This window comes from Thunnus maccoyii, chromosome 20 (assembly GCF_910596095.1).
Source record: "Thunnus maccoyii chromosome 20, fThuMac1.1, whole genome shotgun sequence".
NCBI classification, from domain to species: domain Eukaryota; kingdom Metazoa; phylum Chordata; class Actinopteri; order Scombriformes; family Scombridae; genus Thunnus; species Thunnus maccoyii.
The window spans coordinates 187,735-206,086 of record NC_056552.1 but is presented as its reverse complement, the minus strand read 5'-3'; the positions used below and the strand labels follow the sequence as shown (position 1 = coordinate 206,086).

General features: G+C 34.5%; 1 protein-coding gene across 3 annotated transcripts in view; it reads right to left on the bottom strand.

Annotated features, from left to right (window-relative positions):
- Nucleotides 1–18,352, bottom strand: part of ptenb (phosphatase and tensin homolog B) — a 40,962-nt gene that overhangs the window by 13,817 nt on the left and 8,793 nt on the right. Inside the window, exon 1 of one of the 3 annotated variants that reach the window (XM_042396792.1) lies at nt 59–889. The exons of the other annotated variants lie outside the window; for them this stretch is intronic. The gene's annotated coding sequence lies outside the window, so the exon portion shown is untranslated. Of the gene's footprint in view, nt 1–58; nt 890–18,352 lie in introns of those variants that run through there. 3 annotated transcript variants of the gene reach the window in all.

Here is an 18,352-nt window from a genome sequence, read left to right as displayed (position 1 = left end):
TTAATCTCTACATCTTCTCCTCTTCCTGCTGGTTTGTGGTGAAATATGAGACGTTTACCTGTCAGTGACCTGAGGTGACCTCCTGTGACCTCAGGTGACCTCCAGTGACCTCAGGTGACCTGAGGTGAGTAAAGCCACCTGTGTGTCAGAGTGAAGGAGGTTGGGACGGACAGAAGGACCAACAAACAAACTCTGACGCTGCGTTCTTATGGTATGTAGTTAGTTACCATGACTACGTACAGAGAGCCTGAAACAAATATGGCCGCCTCACGTCAACCAGAGTCCATTTAATTAAACTGAGATTTAAAGGATCGTATAGTGATGCGTTCACTGGCATCACGTTAAGCCTGCGAAGGGTTAAAATGTGCTAGGAGAGGGGACCTAAGACGTGTTTCCATGGAGACGAGTTGGATGGCTGAACTGTCTCAGCTCTCCTGTTTCATTCATGTGAACAGCACTGAAGTCTTCCAGGAAAACACGCCGTTATCGCCGTATTAAGCCTCTCCCTCTCTGAGTACAGACGTTCTGAACCACTACAAACACCTGATCTCCAGCGTGGTCGGACAGCATGTGACGAACCAGCTCTGATCTGATCATCGGATCATAACCGACAATCCTCCTCGTTAACCCGTGAATGTTCTGAGCAGAAGGAAACACGATGCGCATCACGGCGACGTCATGTTGCAGCGGATGATGACTCAGGTGAAGGTGATGAAGGTCATTCAGACACTCGCAGACTGAAGTCAGACGTTTGGATTCAGCGAGATATTTTAATCCTGACGACCTGAAACTTAACAAGCGACACGTCACACAGAACCAGAAGCAGACGTTCCATCATCGTTATGACGACGTTTGTTAGTGTGAAATCTACAAAAATCAGTTAAAACAGAAACTGACCATAAAGAAAAGCTGCTAGCTGAGCAGCTGCTAGCTGAGCGGCTGCTAACTGAGCGGCTGCTAGCCCAGCGGCTGCTAGCCCAGCGGCTGCTAGCTGAGCGGCTGCTAACTGAGCGGCTGCTAGCCCAGCGGCTGCTAGCCCAGCGGCTGCTAGCTGAGCGGCTGCTAGCCCAATGTGGCTTAAAACAGAATATATATATTATCTTGCAGGTGTATGCTCTTTGGACACCATTGCGATGGATAAACAATGCCGCTGCATGCATCTTGTGCGTGTTTACTCTTTAGTAGAGGAGGTATGATGTCATCAACAGGAGACCAAATGAAACGGATCATTACCTTGATTGAAATTACAGAATTCTCTGGGTTTGATAATCATCGGAAACATTTGAGATAATGTAGCTACACAACTCAACAAAATATATAACACAGGTCTGGTTGTTTTTAAACATATATAAAATATATAATTATTAATATATATATATATAAACATATTTATGCCACATATGCTCAAACAATTCTAAGCCTAATTAGTCCATTAATCCTTTCCTGATAGCAGAAGAAAACCCCCATACAGATGTCAAGTTTCTCTCAAGTCTCATTTACTGCTTTTGTTTTCTCTCGTTATAAACTGAACATCATCTCGTTATAAACTGAACATCTTCTCTCGTTATAAACTGAACATCATCTCGTTATAAACTGAACATCTTCTCGTTATAAACTGAACATCATCTCTCGTTATAAACTGAACATCTTCTCGTTATAAACTGAACATCTTCTCTCGTTATAAACTGAACATCTTCTCTCGTTATAAACTGAACATCTTCTCTCGTTATAAACTGAACATCTTCTCTCGTTATAAACTGAACATCATCTCGTTATAAACTGAACATCCTCTCGTTATAAACTGAACATCTTCTCTCGTTATAAACTGAACATCTTCTCGTTATAAACTGAACATCTTCTCTCGTTATAAACTGAACATCATCTCGTTATAAACTGAACATCTTCTCTCGTTATAAACTGAACATCTTCTCGTTATAAACTGAACATCATCTCGTTATAAACTGAACATCTTCTCTCGTTATAAACTGAACATCTTCTCGTTATAAACTGAACATCTTCTCGTTATAAACTGAACATCATCTCGTTATAAACTGAACATCTTCTCGTTATAAACTGAACATCTTCTCGTTATAAACTGAACATCTTCTCGTTATAAACTGAACATCTTCTCTCGTTATAAACTGAACATCTTCTCGTTATAAACTGAACATCTTCTCTCGTTATAAACTGAACATCTACTCGTTATAAACTGAACATCTACTCTCGTTATAAACTGAACATCTACTCGTTATAAACTGAACATCTACTCTCGTTATAAACTGAACATCTTCTCGTTATAAACTGAACATCTTCTCTCGTTATAAACTGAACATCATCTCGTTATAAACTGAACATCTTCTCTCGTTATAAACTGAACATCTTCTCGTTATAAACTGAACATCTTCTCGTTATAAACTGAACATCTTCTCTCGTTATAAACTGAACATCTACTCGTTATAAACTGAACATCTACTCTCGTTATAAACTGAACATCTACTCGTTATAAACTGAACATCTACTCTCGTTATAAACTGAACATCTTCTCGTTATAAACTGAACATCTTCTCTCGTTATAAACTGAACATCTTCTCGTTATAAACTGAACATCTTCTCTCGTTATAAACTGAACATCTTCTCGTTATAAACTGAACATCTTCTCGTTATAAACTGAACATCTTCTCGTTATAAACTGAACATCTTCTCTCGTTATAAACTGAACATCTTCTCTCGTTATAAACTGAACATCTTCTCGTTATAAACTGAACATCTTCTCGTTATAAACTGAACATCTTCTCTCGTTATAAACTGAACATCTTCTCGTTATAAACTGAACATCTTCTCTCGTTATAAACTGAACATCTTCTCGTTATAAACTGAACATCTTCTCGTTATAAACTGAACATCTACTCGTTATAAACTGAACATCTTCTCTCGTTATAAACTGAACATCATCTCGTTATAAACTGAACATCTTCTCGTTATAAACTGAACATCTTCTCTCGTTATAAACTGAACATCTTCTCGTTATAAACTGAACATCTTCTCTCGTTATAAACTGAACATCATCTCGTTATAAACTGAACATCTTCTCTCGTTATAAACTGAACATCATCTCGTTATAAACTGAACATCTTCTCTCGTTATAAACTGAACATCATCTCGTTATAAACTGAACATCTTCTCGTTATAAACTGAACATCATCTCGTTATAAACTGAACATCTTCTCGTTATAAACTGAACATCTTCTCTCGTTATAAACTGAACATCTTCTCGTTATAAACTGAACATCTTCTCGTTATAAACTGAACATCTTCTCTCGTTATAAACTGAACATCATCTCGTTATAAACTGAACATCTTCTCTCGTTATAAACTGAACATCATCTCGTTATAAACTGAACATCATCTCGTTATAAACTGAACATCTTCTCTCGTTATAAACTGAACATCTTCTCTCGTTATAAACTGAACATCATCTCGTTATAAACTGAACATCTTCTCTCGTTATAAACTGAACATCATCTCGTTATAAACTGAACATCTTCTCGTTATAAACTGAACATCATCTCGTTATAAACTGAACATCTTCTCTCGTTATAAACTGAACATCATCTCGTTATAAACTGAACATCTTCTCTCGTTATAAACTGAACATCTTCTCTCGTTATAAACTGAACATCATCTCGTTATAAACTGAACATCTTCTCTCGTTATAAACTGAACATCATCTCGTTATAAACTGAACATCTTCTCGTTATAAACTGAACATCATCTCGTTATAAACTGAACATCTTCTCGTTATAAACTGAACATCTTCTCTCGTTATAAACTGAACATCTTCTCGTTATAAACTGAACATCTTCTCTCGTTATAAACTGAACATCTTCTCTCGTTATAAACTGAACATCATCTCGTTATAAACTGAACATCTTCTCGTTATAAACTGAACATCTTCTCTCGTTATAAACTGAACATCTTCTCGTTATAAACTGAACATCTTCTCTCGTTATAAACTGAACATCATCTCGTTATAAACTGAACATCTTCTCTCGTTATAAACTGAACATCTTCTCGTTATAAACTGAACATCTTCTCGTTATAAACTGAACATCTTCTCGTTATAAACTGAACATCTACTCGTTATAAACTGAACATCTTCTCGTTATAAACTGAACATCTTCTCTCGTTATAAACTGAACATCTTCTCGTTATAAACTGAACATCTTCTCGTTATAAACTGAACATCTTCTCTCGTTATAAACTGAACATCTTCTCGTTATAAACTGAACATCTTCTCTCGTTATAAACTGAACATCTTCTCTCGTTATAAACTGAACATCTTCTCTCGTTATAAACTGAACATCTTCTCTCGTTATAAACTGAACATCATCTCGTTATAAACTGAACATCTTCTCTCGTTATAAACTGAACATCTTCTCTCGTTATAAACTGAACATCTTCTCTCGTTATAAACTGAACATCTTCTCGTTATAAACTGAACATCTTCTCGTTATAAACTGAACATCTTCTCGTTATAAACTGAACATCTTCTCTCGTTATAAACTGAACATCTTCTCTCGTTATAAACTGAACATCTTCTCTCGTTATAAACTGAACATCTTCTCTCGTTATAAACTGAACATCTTCTCTCGTTATAAACTGAACATCTTCTCGTTATAAACTGAACATCTTCTCTCGTTATAAACTGAACATCTACTCGTTATAAACTGAACATCTTCTCGTTATAAACTGAACATCTTCTCTCGTTATAAACTGAACATCTACTCGTTATAAACTGAACATCTACTCTCGTTATAAACTGAACATCTTCTCGTTATAAACTGAACATCTTCTCTCGTTATAAACTGAACATCATCTCGTTATAAACTGAACATCTTCTCTCGTTATAAACTGAACATCTTCTCGTTATAAACTGAACATCTTCTCTCGTTATAAACTGAACATCTTCTCGTTATAAACTGAACATCTTCTCGTTATAAACTGAACATCTTCTCTCGTTATAAACTGAACATCTACTCGTTATAAACTGAACATCTTCTCGTTATAAACTGAACATCTTCTCTCGTTATAAACTGAACATCTACTCTCGTTATAAACTGAACATCTTCTCGTTATAAACTGAACATCTTCTCTCGTTATAAACTGAACATCATCTCTCGTTATAAACTGAACATCTTCTCTCGTTATAAACTGAACATCTTCTCGTTATAAACTGAACATCTTCTCGTTATAAACTGAACATCTACTCGTTATAAACTGAACATCTTCTCTCGTTATAAACTGAACATCTTCTCTCGTTATAAACTGAACATCATCTCGTTATAAACTGAACATCTTCTCTCGTTATAAACTGAACATCATCTCGTTATAAACTGAACATCTTCTCGTTATAAACTGAACATCTCTCGTTATAAACTGAACATCTTCTCGTTATAAACTGAACATCTTCTCGTTATAAACTGAACATCTTCTCGTTATAAACTGAACATCATCTCGTTATAAACTGAACATCTACTCGTTATAAACTGAACATCTTCTCGTTATAAACTGAACATCTTCTCTCGTTATAAACTGAACATCTTCTCTCGTTATAAACTGAACATCTTCTCGTTATAAACTGAACATCTTCTCTCGTTATAAACTGTTGTACTTTACAGAACTCCTCCTAGAGCTTTAACACGATCAACTTAAAATTTGGTCGGTTACATTTAACACCTTTGCGATACTAAATTGTGAAGCTTTTTAGTTTTCATGGAACGCCGCTGGCATGACAGACAATTTTGCCCAAAACATGTTTAGGGCATTAAACAGGAAGTTGATCTAACTCCACTTTACATCGTCCAATCTGCCCAAATTTCTCATGTTTGATAATAGTCCAGAACAAATCTACATGTCAATATTGAGTCATAGCGCCTCCGACTGACAACAGGAAGCCAGCCTTATGTAACAAAGGTCATCTGATTTACATGAAATTTAGATAATGTGGTCTACACATGATATACAGCAACATGACGTATAGTTAGTGGGTGTTCTCTAGCGCCACATAGTGTACACAGGAAAATGTAGATCCATGTCAGTTGTCCTCTGTTAATGTATTGCTGCATTAATATTTCACTTATGTAGTTTTTCCTACGAGCAACAGGGTTAGTCAGGACTAAATGACGCATAGTTCATCAGATGTATACATGATTTACAGTAATTCATCTCCAGCACCACACACTGCAGACAGGAGATAATATGTTACCCTTTCACACAGTATCTGATAAACCGGACGATTCAGAGCTGTTTCAATAGACCTCCGATAGCGAAACCGCCGCTGCCACTTCCTCCAACGAGCATGAGGTGCGACGGCGCGTTAACCACTGCAGCTTTAATTTTACTTCTATCTGGGACCACAGTTGTAGTTTTACTTCTATTTAGTACCACAGATGTAGTTTTACTTCTATTTAGTACCACAGTTGTAGTTTTACTTCTATTTAGGACCACAGTTGTAGTTTTACTTCTATCTGGGACCACAGTTGTAGTTTTACTTCTATTTAGTACCACAGTTGTAGTTTTACTTCTATCTGGGACCACAGTTGTAGTTTTACTTCTATTTAGTACCATAGTTGTAGTTTTACTTCTATTTAGTACCACGGTTGTAGTTTTACTTCTATTTAGGACCACAGTTGTAGTTTTACTTCTATCTGGGACCACAGATGTAGTTTTACTTCTATTTAGTACCACAGTTGTAGTTTTACTTCTATCTGGGACCATAGTTGTAGTTTTACTTCTATTTAGTACCACGGTTGTAGTTTTACTTCTATTTAGTACCACGGTTGTAGTTTTACTTCTATCTGGGACCACAGTTGTAGTTTTACTTCTATTTAGGACCACAGTTGTAGTTTTACTTCTATCTGGGACCACAGTTGTAGTTTTACTTCTATTTAGTACCACAGTTGTAGTTTTACTTCTATTTAGGACCACAGTTGTAGTTTTACTTCTATTTAGTACCATAGTTGTAGTTTTACTTCTATTTAGTACCACAGTTGTAGTTTTACTTCTATCTGGGACCACAGTTGTAGTTTTACTTCTATCAGGGACCACAGTTGTAGTTTTACTTCTATTTAGTACCACAGTTGTAGTTTTACTTCTATTTAGGACCACAGTTGTAGTTTTACTTCTATTTAGTACCATAGTTGTAGTTTTACTTCTATTTAGTACCACAGTTGTAGTTTTACTTCTATCTGGGACCACAGTTGTAGTTTTACTTCTATTTAGTACCACAGTTGTAGTTTTACTTCTATTTAGTACCACGGTTGTAGTTTTACTTCTATCTGGGACCACAGTTGTAGTTTTACTTCTATCAGGGACCACAGTTGTAGTTTTACTTCTATTTAGTACCACAGTTGTAGTTTTACTTCTATTTAGGACCACAGTTGTAGTTTTACTTCTATTTAGTACCACAGTTGTAGTTTTACTTCTATTTAGGACCACAGTTGTAGTTTTACTTCTATTTGGGACCACAGTTGTAGTTTTACTTCTATTTAGTACCATAGTTGTAGTTTTACTTCTATTTAGTACCACAGTTGTAGTTTTACTTCTATCTGGGACCACAGTTGTAGTTTTACTTCTATTTAGTACCACAGTTGTAGTTTTACTTCTATCTGGGACCACAGTTGTAGTTTTACTTCTATCTGGGACCACAGTTGTAGTTTTACTTCTATTTAGGACCACAGTTGTAGTTTTACTTCTATTTAGTACCATAGTTGTAGTTTTACTTCTATTTAGGATCACAGATGTAGTTTTACTTCTATTTAGTACCATAGTTGTAGTTTTACTTCTATTTAGGATCACAGTTGTAGTTTTACTTCTATCTGGGACCACAGTTGTAGTTTTACTTCTATTTAGGACCACAGTTGTAGTTTTACTTCTATTTAGGACCACAGTTGTAGTTTTACTTCTATTTAGTACCACAGTTGTAGTTTTACTTCTATCTGGGACCACAGTTGTAGTTTTACTTCTATCTGGGACCACAGTTGTAGTTTTACTTCTATTTGGGACCACAGTTGTAGTTTTACTTCTATTTAGTACCACAGTTGTAGTTTTACTTCTATTTAGTACCACAGTTGTAGTTTTACTTCTATTTAGTACCACAGTTGTAGTTTTACTTCTATTTAGGACCACAGATGTAGTTTTACTTCTATTTAGTACCACAGTTGTAGTTTTACTTCTATTTAGTACCACAGTTGTAGTTTTACTTCTATTTAGTACCACAGTTGTAGTTTTACTTCTATTTAGGACCACAGTTGTAGTTTTACTTCTATTTAGTACCACAGTTGTAGTTTTACTTCTATCTTGGACCACAGTTGTAGTTTTACTTCTATTTAGTACCACAGTTGTAGTTTTACTTCTATCTGGGACCACAGTTGTAGTTTTACTTCTATTTAGTACCACAGTTGTAGTTTTACTTCTATCTTGGACCACAGTTGTAGTTTTACTTCTATTTAGGACCACAGTTGTAGTTTTACTTCTATTTAGTACCACAGTTGTAGTTTTACTTCTATCTGGGACCACAGTTGTAGTTTTACTTCTATTTAGTACCACAGTTGTAGTTTTACTTCTATTTAGTACCACAGTTGTAGTTTTACTTCTATCTGGGACCACAGTTGTAGTTTTACTTCTATTTAGTACCACAGTTGTAGTTTTACTTCTATCTTGGACCACAGTTGTAGTTTTACTTCTATTTAGTACCACAGATGTAGTTTTACTTCTATTTAGTACCACAGTTGTAGTTTTACTTCTATTTAGTACCACAGTTGTAGTTTTACTTCTATCTGGGACCACAGATGTAGTTTTACTTCTATTTAGTACCACAGTTGTAGTTTTACTTCTATCTGGGACCACAGATGTAGTTTTACTTCTATTTAGTACCACAGATGTAGTTTTACTTCTATTTAGTACCACAGTTGTAGTTTTACTTCTATTTAGTACCACAGTTGTAGTTTTACTTCTATCTGGGACCACAGTTGTAGTTTTACTTCTATTTAGGACCACAGTTGTAGTTTTACTTCTATCTGGGACCACAGTTGTAGTTTTACTTCTATTTAGTACCATAGTTGTAGTTTTACTTCTATTTAGGACCACAGTTGTAGTTTTACTTCTATCTGGGATCACAGTTGTAGTTTTACTTCTATCAGGGACCACAGTTGTAGTTTTACTTCTATTTAGTACCACAGTTGTAGTTTTACTTCTATTTAGGACCACAGTTGTAGTTTTACTTCTATCTGGGACCACAGTTGTAGTTTTACTTCTATTTAGTACCACAGTTGTAGTTTTACTTCTATTTAGTACCATAGTTGTAGTTTTACTTCTATTTAGTACCACAGTTGTAGTTTTACTTCTATTTAGTACCATAGTTGTAGTTTTACTTCTATTTGGGACCACAGTTGTAGTTTTACTTCTATTTGGGACCACAGTTGTAGTTTTACTTCTATTTAGTACCACAGTTGTAGTTTTACTTCTATCTGGGACCACAGTTGTAGTTTTACTTCTATTTAGTACCACAGTTGTAGTTTTACTTCTATTTAGGACCACAGTTGTAGTTTTACTTCTATTTAGTACCACAGTTGTAGTTTTACTTCTATTTAGGACCACAGTTGTAGTTTTACTTCTATTTAGTACCACAGTTGTAGTTTTACTTCTTTCTGGGACCACAGTTGTAGTTTTACTTCTATTTAGGACCACAGTTGTAGTTTTACTTCTATCTGGGACCACAGTTGTAGTTTTACTTCTTTCTGGGACCACAGTTGTAGTTTTACTTCTATCTGGGACCACAGTTGTAGTTTTACTTCTATCTGGGACCACAGTTGTAGTTTTACTTCTATTTAGGACCACAGTTGTAGTTTTACTTCTATTTAGTACCACAGTTGTAGTTTTACTTCTTTCTGGGACCACAGTTGTAGTTTTACTTCTATTTAGGACCACAGTTGTAGTTTTACTTCTATCTGGGACCACAGTTGTAGTTTTACTTCTATTTAGGACCACAGTTGTAGTTTTACTTCTATTTAGTACCACAGTTGTAGTTTTACTTCTATTTAGTACCACAGTTGTAGTTTTACTTCTATTTGGGACCACAGTTGTAGTTTTACTTCTATCTGGGACCACAGTTGTAGTTTTACTTCTATCTGGGACCACAGTTGTAGTTTTACTTCTATTTAGTACCACAGTTGTAGTTTTACTTCTATCTGGGACCACAGTTGTAGTTTTACTTCTATTTAGTACCACAGTTGTAGTTTTACTTCTATTTAGGACCACAGTTGTAGTTTTACTTCTATCTGGGACCACAGTTGTAGTTTTACTTCTATCTGGGACCACAGTTGTAGTTTTACTTCTATTTAGTACCACAGTTGTAGTTTTACTTCTATCTGGGACCACAGTTGTAGTTTTACTTCTATTTAGTACCACAGTTGTAGTTTTACTTCTATTTAGGACCACAGTTGTAGTTTTACTTCTATTTAGTACCACAGTTGTAGTTTTACTTCTATCTGGGACCACAGTTGTAGTTTTACTTCTATTTAGTACCACAGTTGTAGTTTTACTTCTATTTAGTACCACAGTTGTAGTTTTACTTCTATCTGGGACCACAGTTGTAGTTTTACTTCTATTTAGTACCACAGTTGTAGTTTTACTTCTATTTAGTACCACAGTTGTAGTTTTACTTCTATTTAGGACCACAGTTGTAGTTTTACTTCTATCTGGGACCACAGTTGTAGTTTTACTTCTATTTAGTACCACAGTTGTAGTTTTACTTCTATTTAGTACCACAGATGTAGTTTTACTTCTATTTGGGACCACAGTTGTAGTTTTACTTCTATTTAGTACCACAGTTGTAGTTTTACTTCTATCTGGGACCACAGTTGTAGTTTTACTTCTATTTAGTACCACAGTTGTAGTTTTACTTCTATTTAGTACCACAGTTGTAGTTTTACTTCTTTCTGGGACCACAGTTGTAGTTTTACTTCTATTTAGTACCACAGTTGTAGTTTTACTTCTATTTAGGACCACAGTTGTAGTTTTACTTCTATTTAGGACCACAGTTGTAGTTTTACTTCTATTTAGTACCACAGTTGTAGTTTTACTTCTATTTAGTACCACAGTTGTAGTTTTACTTCTATCTGGGACCACAGTTGTAGTTTTACTTCTATTTAGTACCACAGTTGTAGTTTTACTTCTATTTAGTACCACAGTTGTAGTTTTACTTCTATTTAGGACCACAGTTGTAGTTTTACTTCTATTTAGTACCACAGTTGTAGTTTTACTTCTATTTAGTACCACAGTTGTAGTTTTACTTCTATCTGGGACCACAGTTGTAGTTTTACTTCTATTTAGTACCACAGTTGTAGTTTTACTTCTATTTAGGACCACAGTTGTAGTTTTACTTCTATCTGGGACCACAGTTGTAGTTTTACTTCTATCTGGGACCACAGTTGTAGTTTTACTTCTATTTAGTACCACAGTTGTAGTTTTACTTCTATCTGGGACCACAGTTGTAGTTTTACTTTTATTTAGTACCACAGTTGTAGTTTTACTTCTATCTGGGACCACAGTTGTAGTTTTACTTCTATCTGGGACCACAGTTGTAGTTTTACTTCTATCTGGGACCACAGTTGTAGTTTTACTTCTATTTAGTACCACAGTTGTAGTTTTACTTCTATTTAGTACCACAGTTGTAGTTTTACTTCTATCTGGGACCACAGTTGTAGTTTTACTTTTATTTAGTACCACAGTTGTAGTTTTACTTCTATTTAGTACCACAGTTGTAGTTTTACTTCTATCTGGGACCACAGTTGTAGTTTTACTTCTATTTAGTACCACAGTTGTAGTTTCACTTCTATTTAGTACCACAGTTGTAGTTTTACTTCTATTTAGGACCACAGTTGTAGTTTTACTTCTATCTGGGACCACAGTTGTAGTTTTACTTCTATCTGGGACCACAGTTGTAGTTTTACTTCTATTTAGTACCACAGTTGTAGTTTTACTTTTATTTAGTACCACAGTTGTAGTTTTACTTCTATTTAGTACCACAGTTGTAGTTTTACTTCTATTTAGTACCACAGTTGTGGTTTTACTTCTATTTAGTACCACAGTTGTAGTTTTACTTCTATTTAGTACCACAGTTGTAGTTTTACTTCTATTTAGTACCACAGTTGTAGTTTTACTTCTATTTAGTACCACAGTTGTAGTTTAACTTCTATTTAGGACCACAGTTGTAGTTTTACTTCTATTTAGTACCACAGTTGTAGTTTTACTTCTATCTGGGACCACAGATGTAGTTTTACTTCTATTTAGTACCACAGTTGTAGTTTTACTTCTATTTAGGACCACAGTTGTAGTTTTACTTCTATTTAGTACCACAGTTGTAGTTTTACTTCTATTTAGTACCACAGTTGTAGTTTTACTTCTATTTAGTACCACAGTTGTAGTTTTACTTCTATTTAGTACCACAGTTGTAGTTTTACTTCTATTTAGTACCACAGTTGTAGTTTTACTTCTATTTAGGACCACAGTTGTAGTTTTACTTCTATCTGGGACCACAGTTGTAGTTTTACTTCTATTTAGTACCACAGATGTAGTTTTACTTCTATTTAGTACCACAGTTGTAGTTTTACTTCTATCTGGGACCACAGTTGTAGTTTTACTTCTATTTAGTACCACAGTTGTAGTTTTACTTCTATTTAGGACCACAGTTGTAGTTTTACTTCTATTTAGTACCACAGATGTAGTTTTACTTCTATCTGGGACCACAGTTGTAGTTTTACTTCTATTTAGGACCACAGTTGTAGTTTTACTTCTATTTAGTACCACAGTTGTAGTTTTACTTCTATTTAGGACCACAGTTGTAGTTTTACTTCTATTTAGTACCACAGTTGTAGTTTTACTTCTATTTGGGACCACAGTTGTAGTTTTACTTCTATTTAGTACCACAGTTGTAGTTTTACTTCTATCTGGGACCACAGTTGTAGTTTTACTTCTATTTAGTACCACAGTTGTAGTTTTACTTCTATCTGGGACCACAGTTGTAGTTTTACTTCTATTTAGGACCACAGTTGTAGTTTTACTTCTATTTAGTACCACAGTTGCAGTTTTACTTCTATTTAGTACCACAGTTGTGGTTTTACTTCTATTTAGTACCACAGTTGTAGTTTTACTTCTATCTGGGACCACAGTTGTAGTTTTACTTCTATTTAGTACCACAGTTGTAGTTTTACTTCTATTTAGTACCACAGTTGTGGTTTTACTTCTATTTAGTACCACAGTTGTAGTTTTACTTCTATTTAGTACCACAGTTGTAGTTTTACTTCTATTTAGTACCACAGTTGTAGTTTTACTTCTATTTAGTACCACAGTTGTAGTTTTACTTCTATCTGGGACCACAGTTGTAGTTTTACTTCTATTTAGTACCACAGTTGTAGTTTTACTTCTATCTGGGACCACAGTTGTAGTTTTACTTCTATTTAGTACCACAGTTGTAGTTTTACTTCTATTTAGTACCACAGTTGTAGTTTTACTTCTATTTAGGACCACAGTTGTAGTTTTACTTCTATTTAGTACCACAGTTGTAGTTTTACTTCTATCTGGGACCACAGTTGTAGTTTTACTTCTATTTAGTACCACAGTTGTAGTTTTACTTCTATTTAGTACCACAGTTGTAGTTTTACTTCTATTTAGGACCACAGTTGTAGTTTTACTTCTATCTGGGACCACAGTTGTAGTTTTACTTCTATTTAGTACCACAGTTGTAGTTTTACTTCTATTTAGTACCACAGATGTAGTTTTACTTCTATTTGGGACCACAGTTGTAGTTTTACTTCTATTTAGTACCACAGTTGTAGTTTTACTTCTATCTGGGACCACAGTTGTAGTTTTACTTCTATTTAGTACCACAGTTGTAGTTTTACTTCTATTTAGTACCACAGTTGTAGTTTTACTTCTTTCTGGGACCACAGTTGTAGTTTTACTTCTATTTAGTACCACAGTTGTAGTTTTACTTCTATTTAGGACCACAGTTGTAGTTTTACTTCTATTTAGGACCACAGTTGTAGTTTTACTTCTATTTAGTACCACAGTTGTAGTTTTACTTCTATTTAGTACCACAGTTGTAGTTTTACTTCTATCTGGGACCACAGTTGTAGTTTTACTTCTATTTAGTACCACAGTTGTAGTTTTACTTCTATTTAGTACCACAGTTGTAGTTTTACTTCTATTTAGGACCACAGTTGTAGTTTTACTTCTATTTAGTACCACAGTTGTAGTTTTACTTCTATTTAGTACCACAGTTGTAGTTTTACTTCTATCTGGGACCACAGTTGTAGTTTTACTTCTATTTAGTACCACAGTTGTAGTTTTACTTCTATTTAGGACCACAGTTGTAGTTTTACTTCTATCTGGGACCACAGTTGTAGTTTTACTTCTATCTGGGACCACAGTTGTAGTTTTACTTCTATTTAGTACCACAGTTGTAGTTTTACTTCTATCTGGGACCACAGTTGTAGTTTTACTTTTATTTAGTACCACAGTTGTAGTTTTACTTCTATCTGGGACCACAGTTGTAGTTTTACTTCTATCTGGGACCACAGTTGTAGTTTTACTTTTATTTAGTACCACAGTTGTAGTTTTACTTCTATCTGGGACCACAGTTGTAGTTTTACTTCTATTTAGGACCACAGTTGTAGTTTTACTTCTATTTAGTACCACAGTTGTAGTTTTACTTCTATCTGGGACCACAGTTGTAGTTTTACTTCTATTTAGTACCACAGTTGTAGTTTTACTTCTATTTAGTACCACAGTTGTAGTTTTACTTCTATCTGGGACCACAGTTGTAGTTTTACTTTTATTTAGTACCACAGTTGTAGTTTTACTTCTATTTAGTACCACAGTTGTAGTTTTACTTCTATCTGGGACCACAGTTGTAGTTTTACTTCTATTTAGTACCACAGTTGTAGTTTTACTTCTATTTAGTACCACAGTTGTAGTTTTACTTCTATTTAGGACCACAGTTGTAGTTTTACTTCTATCTGGGACCACAGTTGTAGTTTTACTTCTATCTGGGACCACAGTTGTAGTTTTACTTCTATTTAGTACCACAGTTGTAGTTTTACTTTTATTTAGTACCACAGTTGTAGTTTTACTTCTATTTAGTACCACAGTTGTAGTTTTACTTCTATTTAGTACCACAGTTGTGGTTTTACTTCTATTTAGTACCACAGTTGTAGTTTTACTTCTATTTAGTACCACAGTTGTAGTTTTACTTCTATTTAGTACCACAGTTGTAGTTTTACTTCTATTTAGTACCACAGTTGTAGTTTAACTTCTATTTAGGACCACAGTTGTAGTTTTACTTCTATTTAGTACCACAGTTGTAGTTTTACTTCTATCTGGGACCACAGATGTAGTTTTACTTCTATTTAGTACCACAGTTGTAGTTTTACTTCTATTTAGTACCACAGTTGTAGTTTTACTTCTATTTAGTACCACAGTTGTAGTTTTACTTCTATTTAGGACCACAGTTGTAGTTTTACTTCTATCTGGGACCACAGTTGTAGTTTTACTTCTATTTAGTACCACAGATGTAGTTTTACTTCTATTTAGTACCACAGTTGTAGTTTTACTTCTATCTGGGACCACAGTTGTAGTTTTACTTCTATTTAGTACCACAGTTGTAGTTTTACTTCTATTTAGGACCACAGTTGTAGTTTTACTTCTATTTAGTACCACAGATGTAGTTTTACTTCTATCTGGGACCACAGTTGTAGTTTTACTTCTATTTAGGACCACAGTTGTAGTTTTACTTCTATTTAGTACCACAGTTGTAGTTTTACTTCTATTTAGGACCACAGTTGTAGTTTTACTTCTATTTAGTACCACAGTTGTAGTTTTACTTCTATTTGGGACCACAGTTGTAGTTTTACTTCTATTTAGTACCACAGTTGTAGTTTTACTTCTATCTGGGACCACAGTTGTAGTTTTACTTCTATTTAGTACCACAGTTGTAGTTTTACTTCTATCTGGGACCACAGTTGTAGTTTTACTTCTATTTAGGACCACAGTTGTAGTTTTACTTCTATTTAGTACCACAGTTGCAGTTTTACTTCTATTTAGTACCACAGTTGTGGTTTTACTTCTATTTAGTACCACAGTTGTAGTTTTACTTCTATCTGGGACCACAGTTGTAGTTTTACTTCTATTTAGTACCACAGTTGTAGTTTTACTTCTATTTAGTACCACAGTTGTGGTTTTACTTCTATTTAGTACCACAGTTGTAGTTTTACTTCTATTTAGTACCACAGTTGTAGTTTTACTTCTATTTAGTACCACAGTTGTAGTTTTACTTCTATTTAGTACCACAGTTGTAGTTTTACTTCTATCTGGGACCACAGTTGTAGTTTTACTTCTATTTAGTACCACAGTTGTAGTTTTACTTCTATCTGGGACCACAGTTGTAGTTTTACTTCTATTTAGTACCACAGTTGTAGTTTTACTTCTATTTAGTACCACAGTTGTAGTTTTACTTCTATCTGGGACCACAGTTGTAGTTTTACTTCTATTTAGTACCACAGTTGTAGTTTTACTTCTATCTGGGACCACAGTTGTAGTTTTACTTCTATTTAGTACCACAGTTGTAGTTTTACTTCTATTTAGTACCACAGTTGTAGTTTTACTTCTATCTGGGACCACAGTTGTAGTTTTACTTCTATCTGGGACCACAGTTGTAGTTTTACTTCTATTTAGGACCACAGTTGTAGTTTTACTTCTATTTAGTACCATAGTTGTAGTTTTACTTCTATTTAGGATCACAGATGTAGTTTTACTTCTATTTAGTACCATAGTTGTAGTTTTACTTCTATTTAGGATCACAGTTGTAGTTTTACTTCTATCTGGGACCACAGTTGTAGTTTTACTTCTATTTAGGACCACAGTTGTAGTTTTACTTCTATTTAGGACCACAGTTGTAGTTTTACTTCTATTTAGTACCACAGTTGTAGTTTTACTTCTATCTGGGACCACAGTTGTAGTTTTACTTCTATCTGGGACCACAGTTGTAGTTTTACTTCTATTTGGGACCACAGTTGTAGTTTTACTTCTATTTAGTACCACAGTTGTAGTTTTACTTCTATTTAGTACCACAGTTGTAGTTTTACTTCTATTTAGTACCACAGTTGTAGTTTTACTTCTATTTAGGACCACAGATGTAGTTTTACTTCTATTTAGTACCACAGTTGTAGTTTTACTTCTATTTAGGACCACAGTTGTAGTTTTACTTCTATTTAGTACCACAGATGTAGTTTTACTTCTATCTGGGACCACAGTTGTAGTTTTACTTCTATTTAGGACCACAGTTGTAGTTTTACTTCTATTTAGTACCACAGTTGTAGTTTTACTTCTATTTAGGACCACAGTTGTAGTTTTACTTCTATTTAGTACCACAGTTGTAGTTTTACTTCTATTTGGGACCACAGTTGTAGTTTTACTTCTATTTAGTACCACAGTTGTAGTTTTACTTCTATCTGGGACCACAGTTGTAGTTTTACTTCTATTTAGTACCACAGTTGTAGTTTTACTTCTATCTGGGACCACAGTTGTAGTTTTACTTCTATTTAGGACCACAGTTGTAGTTTTACTTCTATTTAGTACCACAGTTGCAGTTTTACTTCTATTTAGTACCACAGTTGTGGTTTTACTTCTATTTAGTACCACAGTTGTAGTTTTACTTCTATCTGGGACCACAGTTGTAGTTTTACTTCTATTTAGTACCACAGTTGTAGTTTTACTTCTATTTAGTACCCACAGTTGTGGTTTTACTTCTATTTAGTACCACAGTTGTAGTTTTACTTCTATTTAGTACCACAGTTGTAGTTTTACTTCTATTAGTACCACAGTTGTAGTTTTACTTCTATTTAGTACCACAGTTGTAGTTTTACTTCTATCTGGGACCACAGTTGTAGTTTTACTTCTATTTAGTACCACAGTTGTAGTTTTACTTCTATCTGGGACCACAGTTGTAGTTTTACTTCTATTTAGTACCACAGTTGTAGTTTTACTTCTATTTAGTACCACAGTTGTAGTTTTACTTCTATCTGGGACCACAGTTGTAGTTTTACTTCTATTTAGTACCACAGTTGTAGTTTTACTTCTATCTGGGACCACAGTTGTAGTTTTACTTCTATTTAGTACCACAGTTGTAGTTTTACTTCTATTTAGTACCACAGTTGTAGTTTTACTTCTATCTGGGACCACAGTTGTAGTTTTACTTCTATCTGGGACCACAGTTGTAGTTTTACTTCTATCTAGG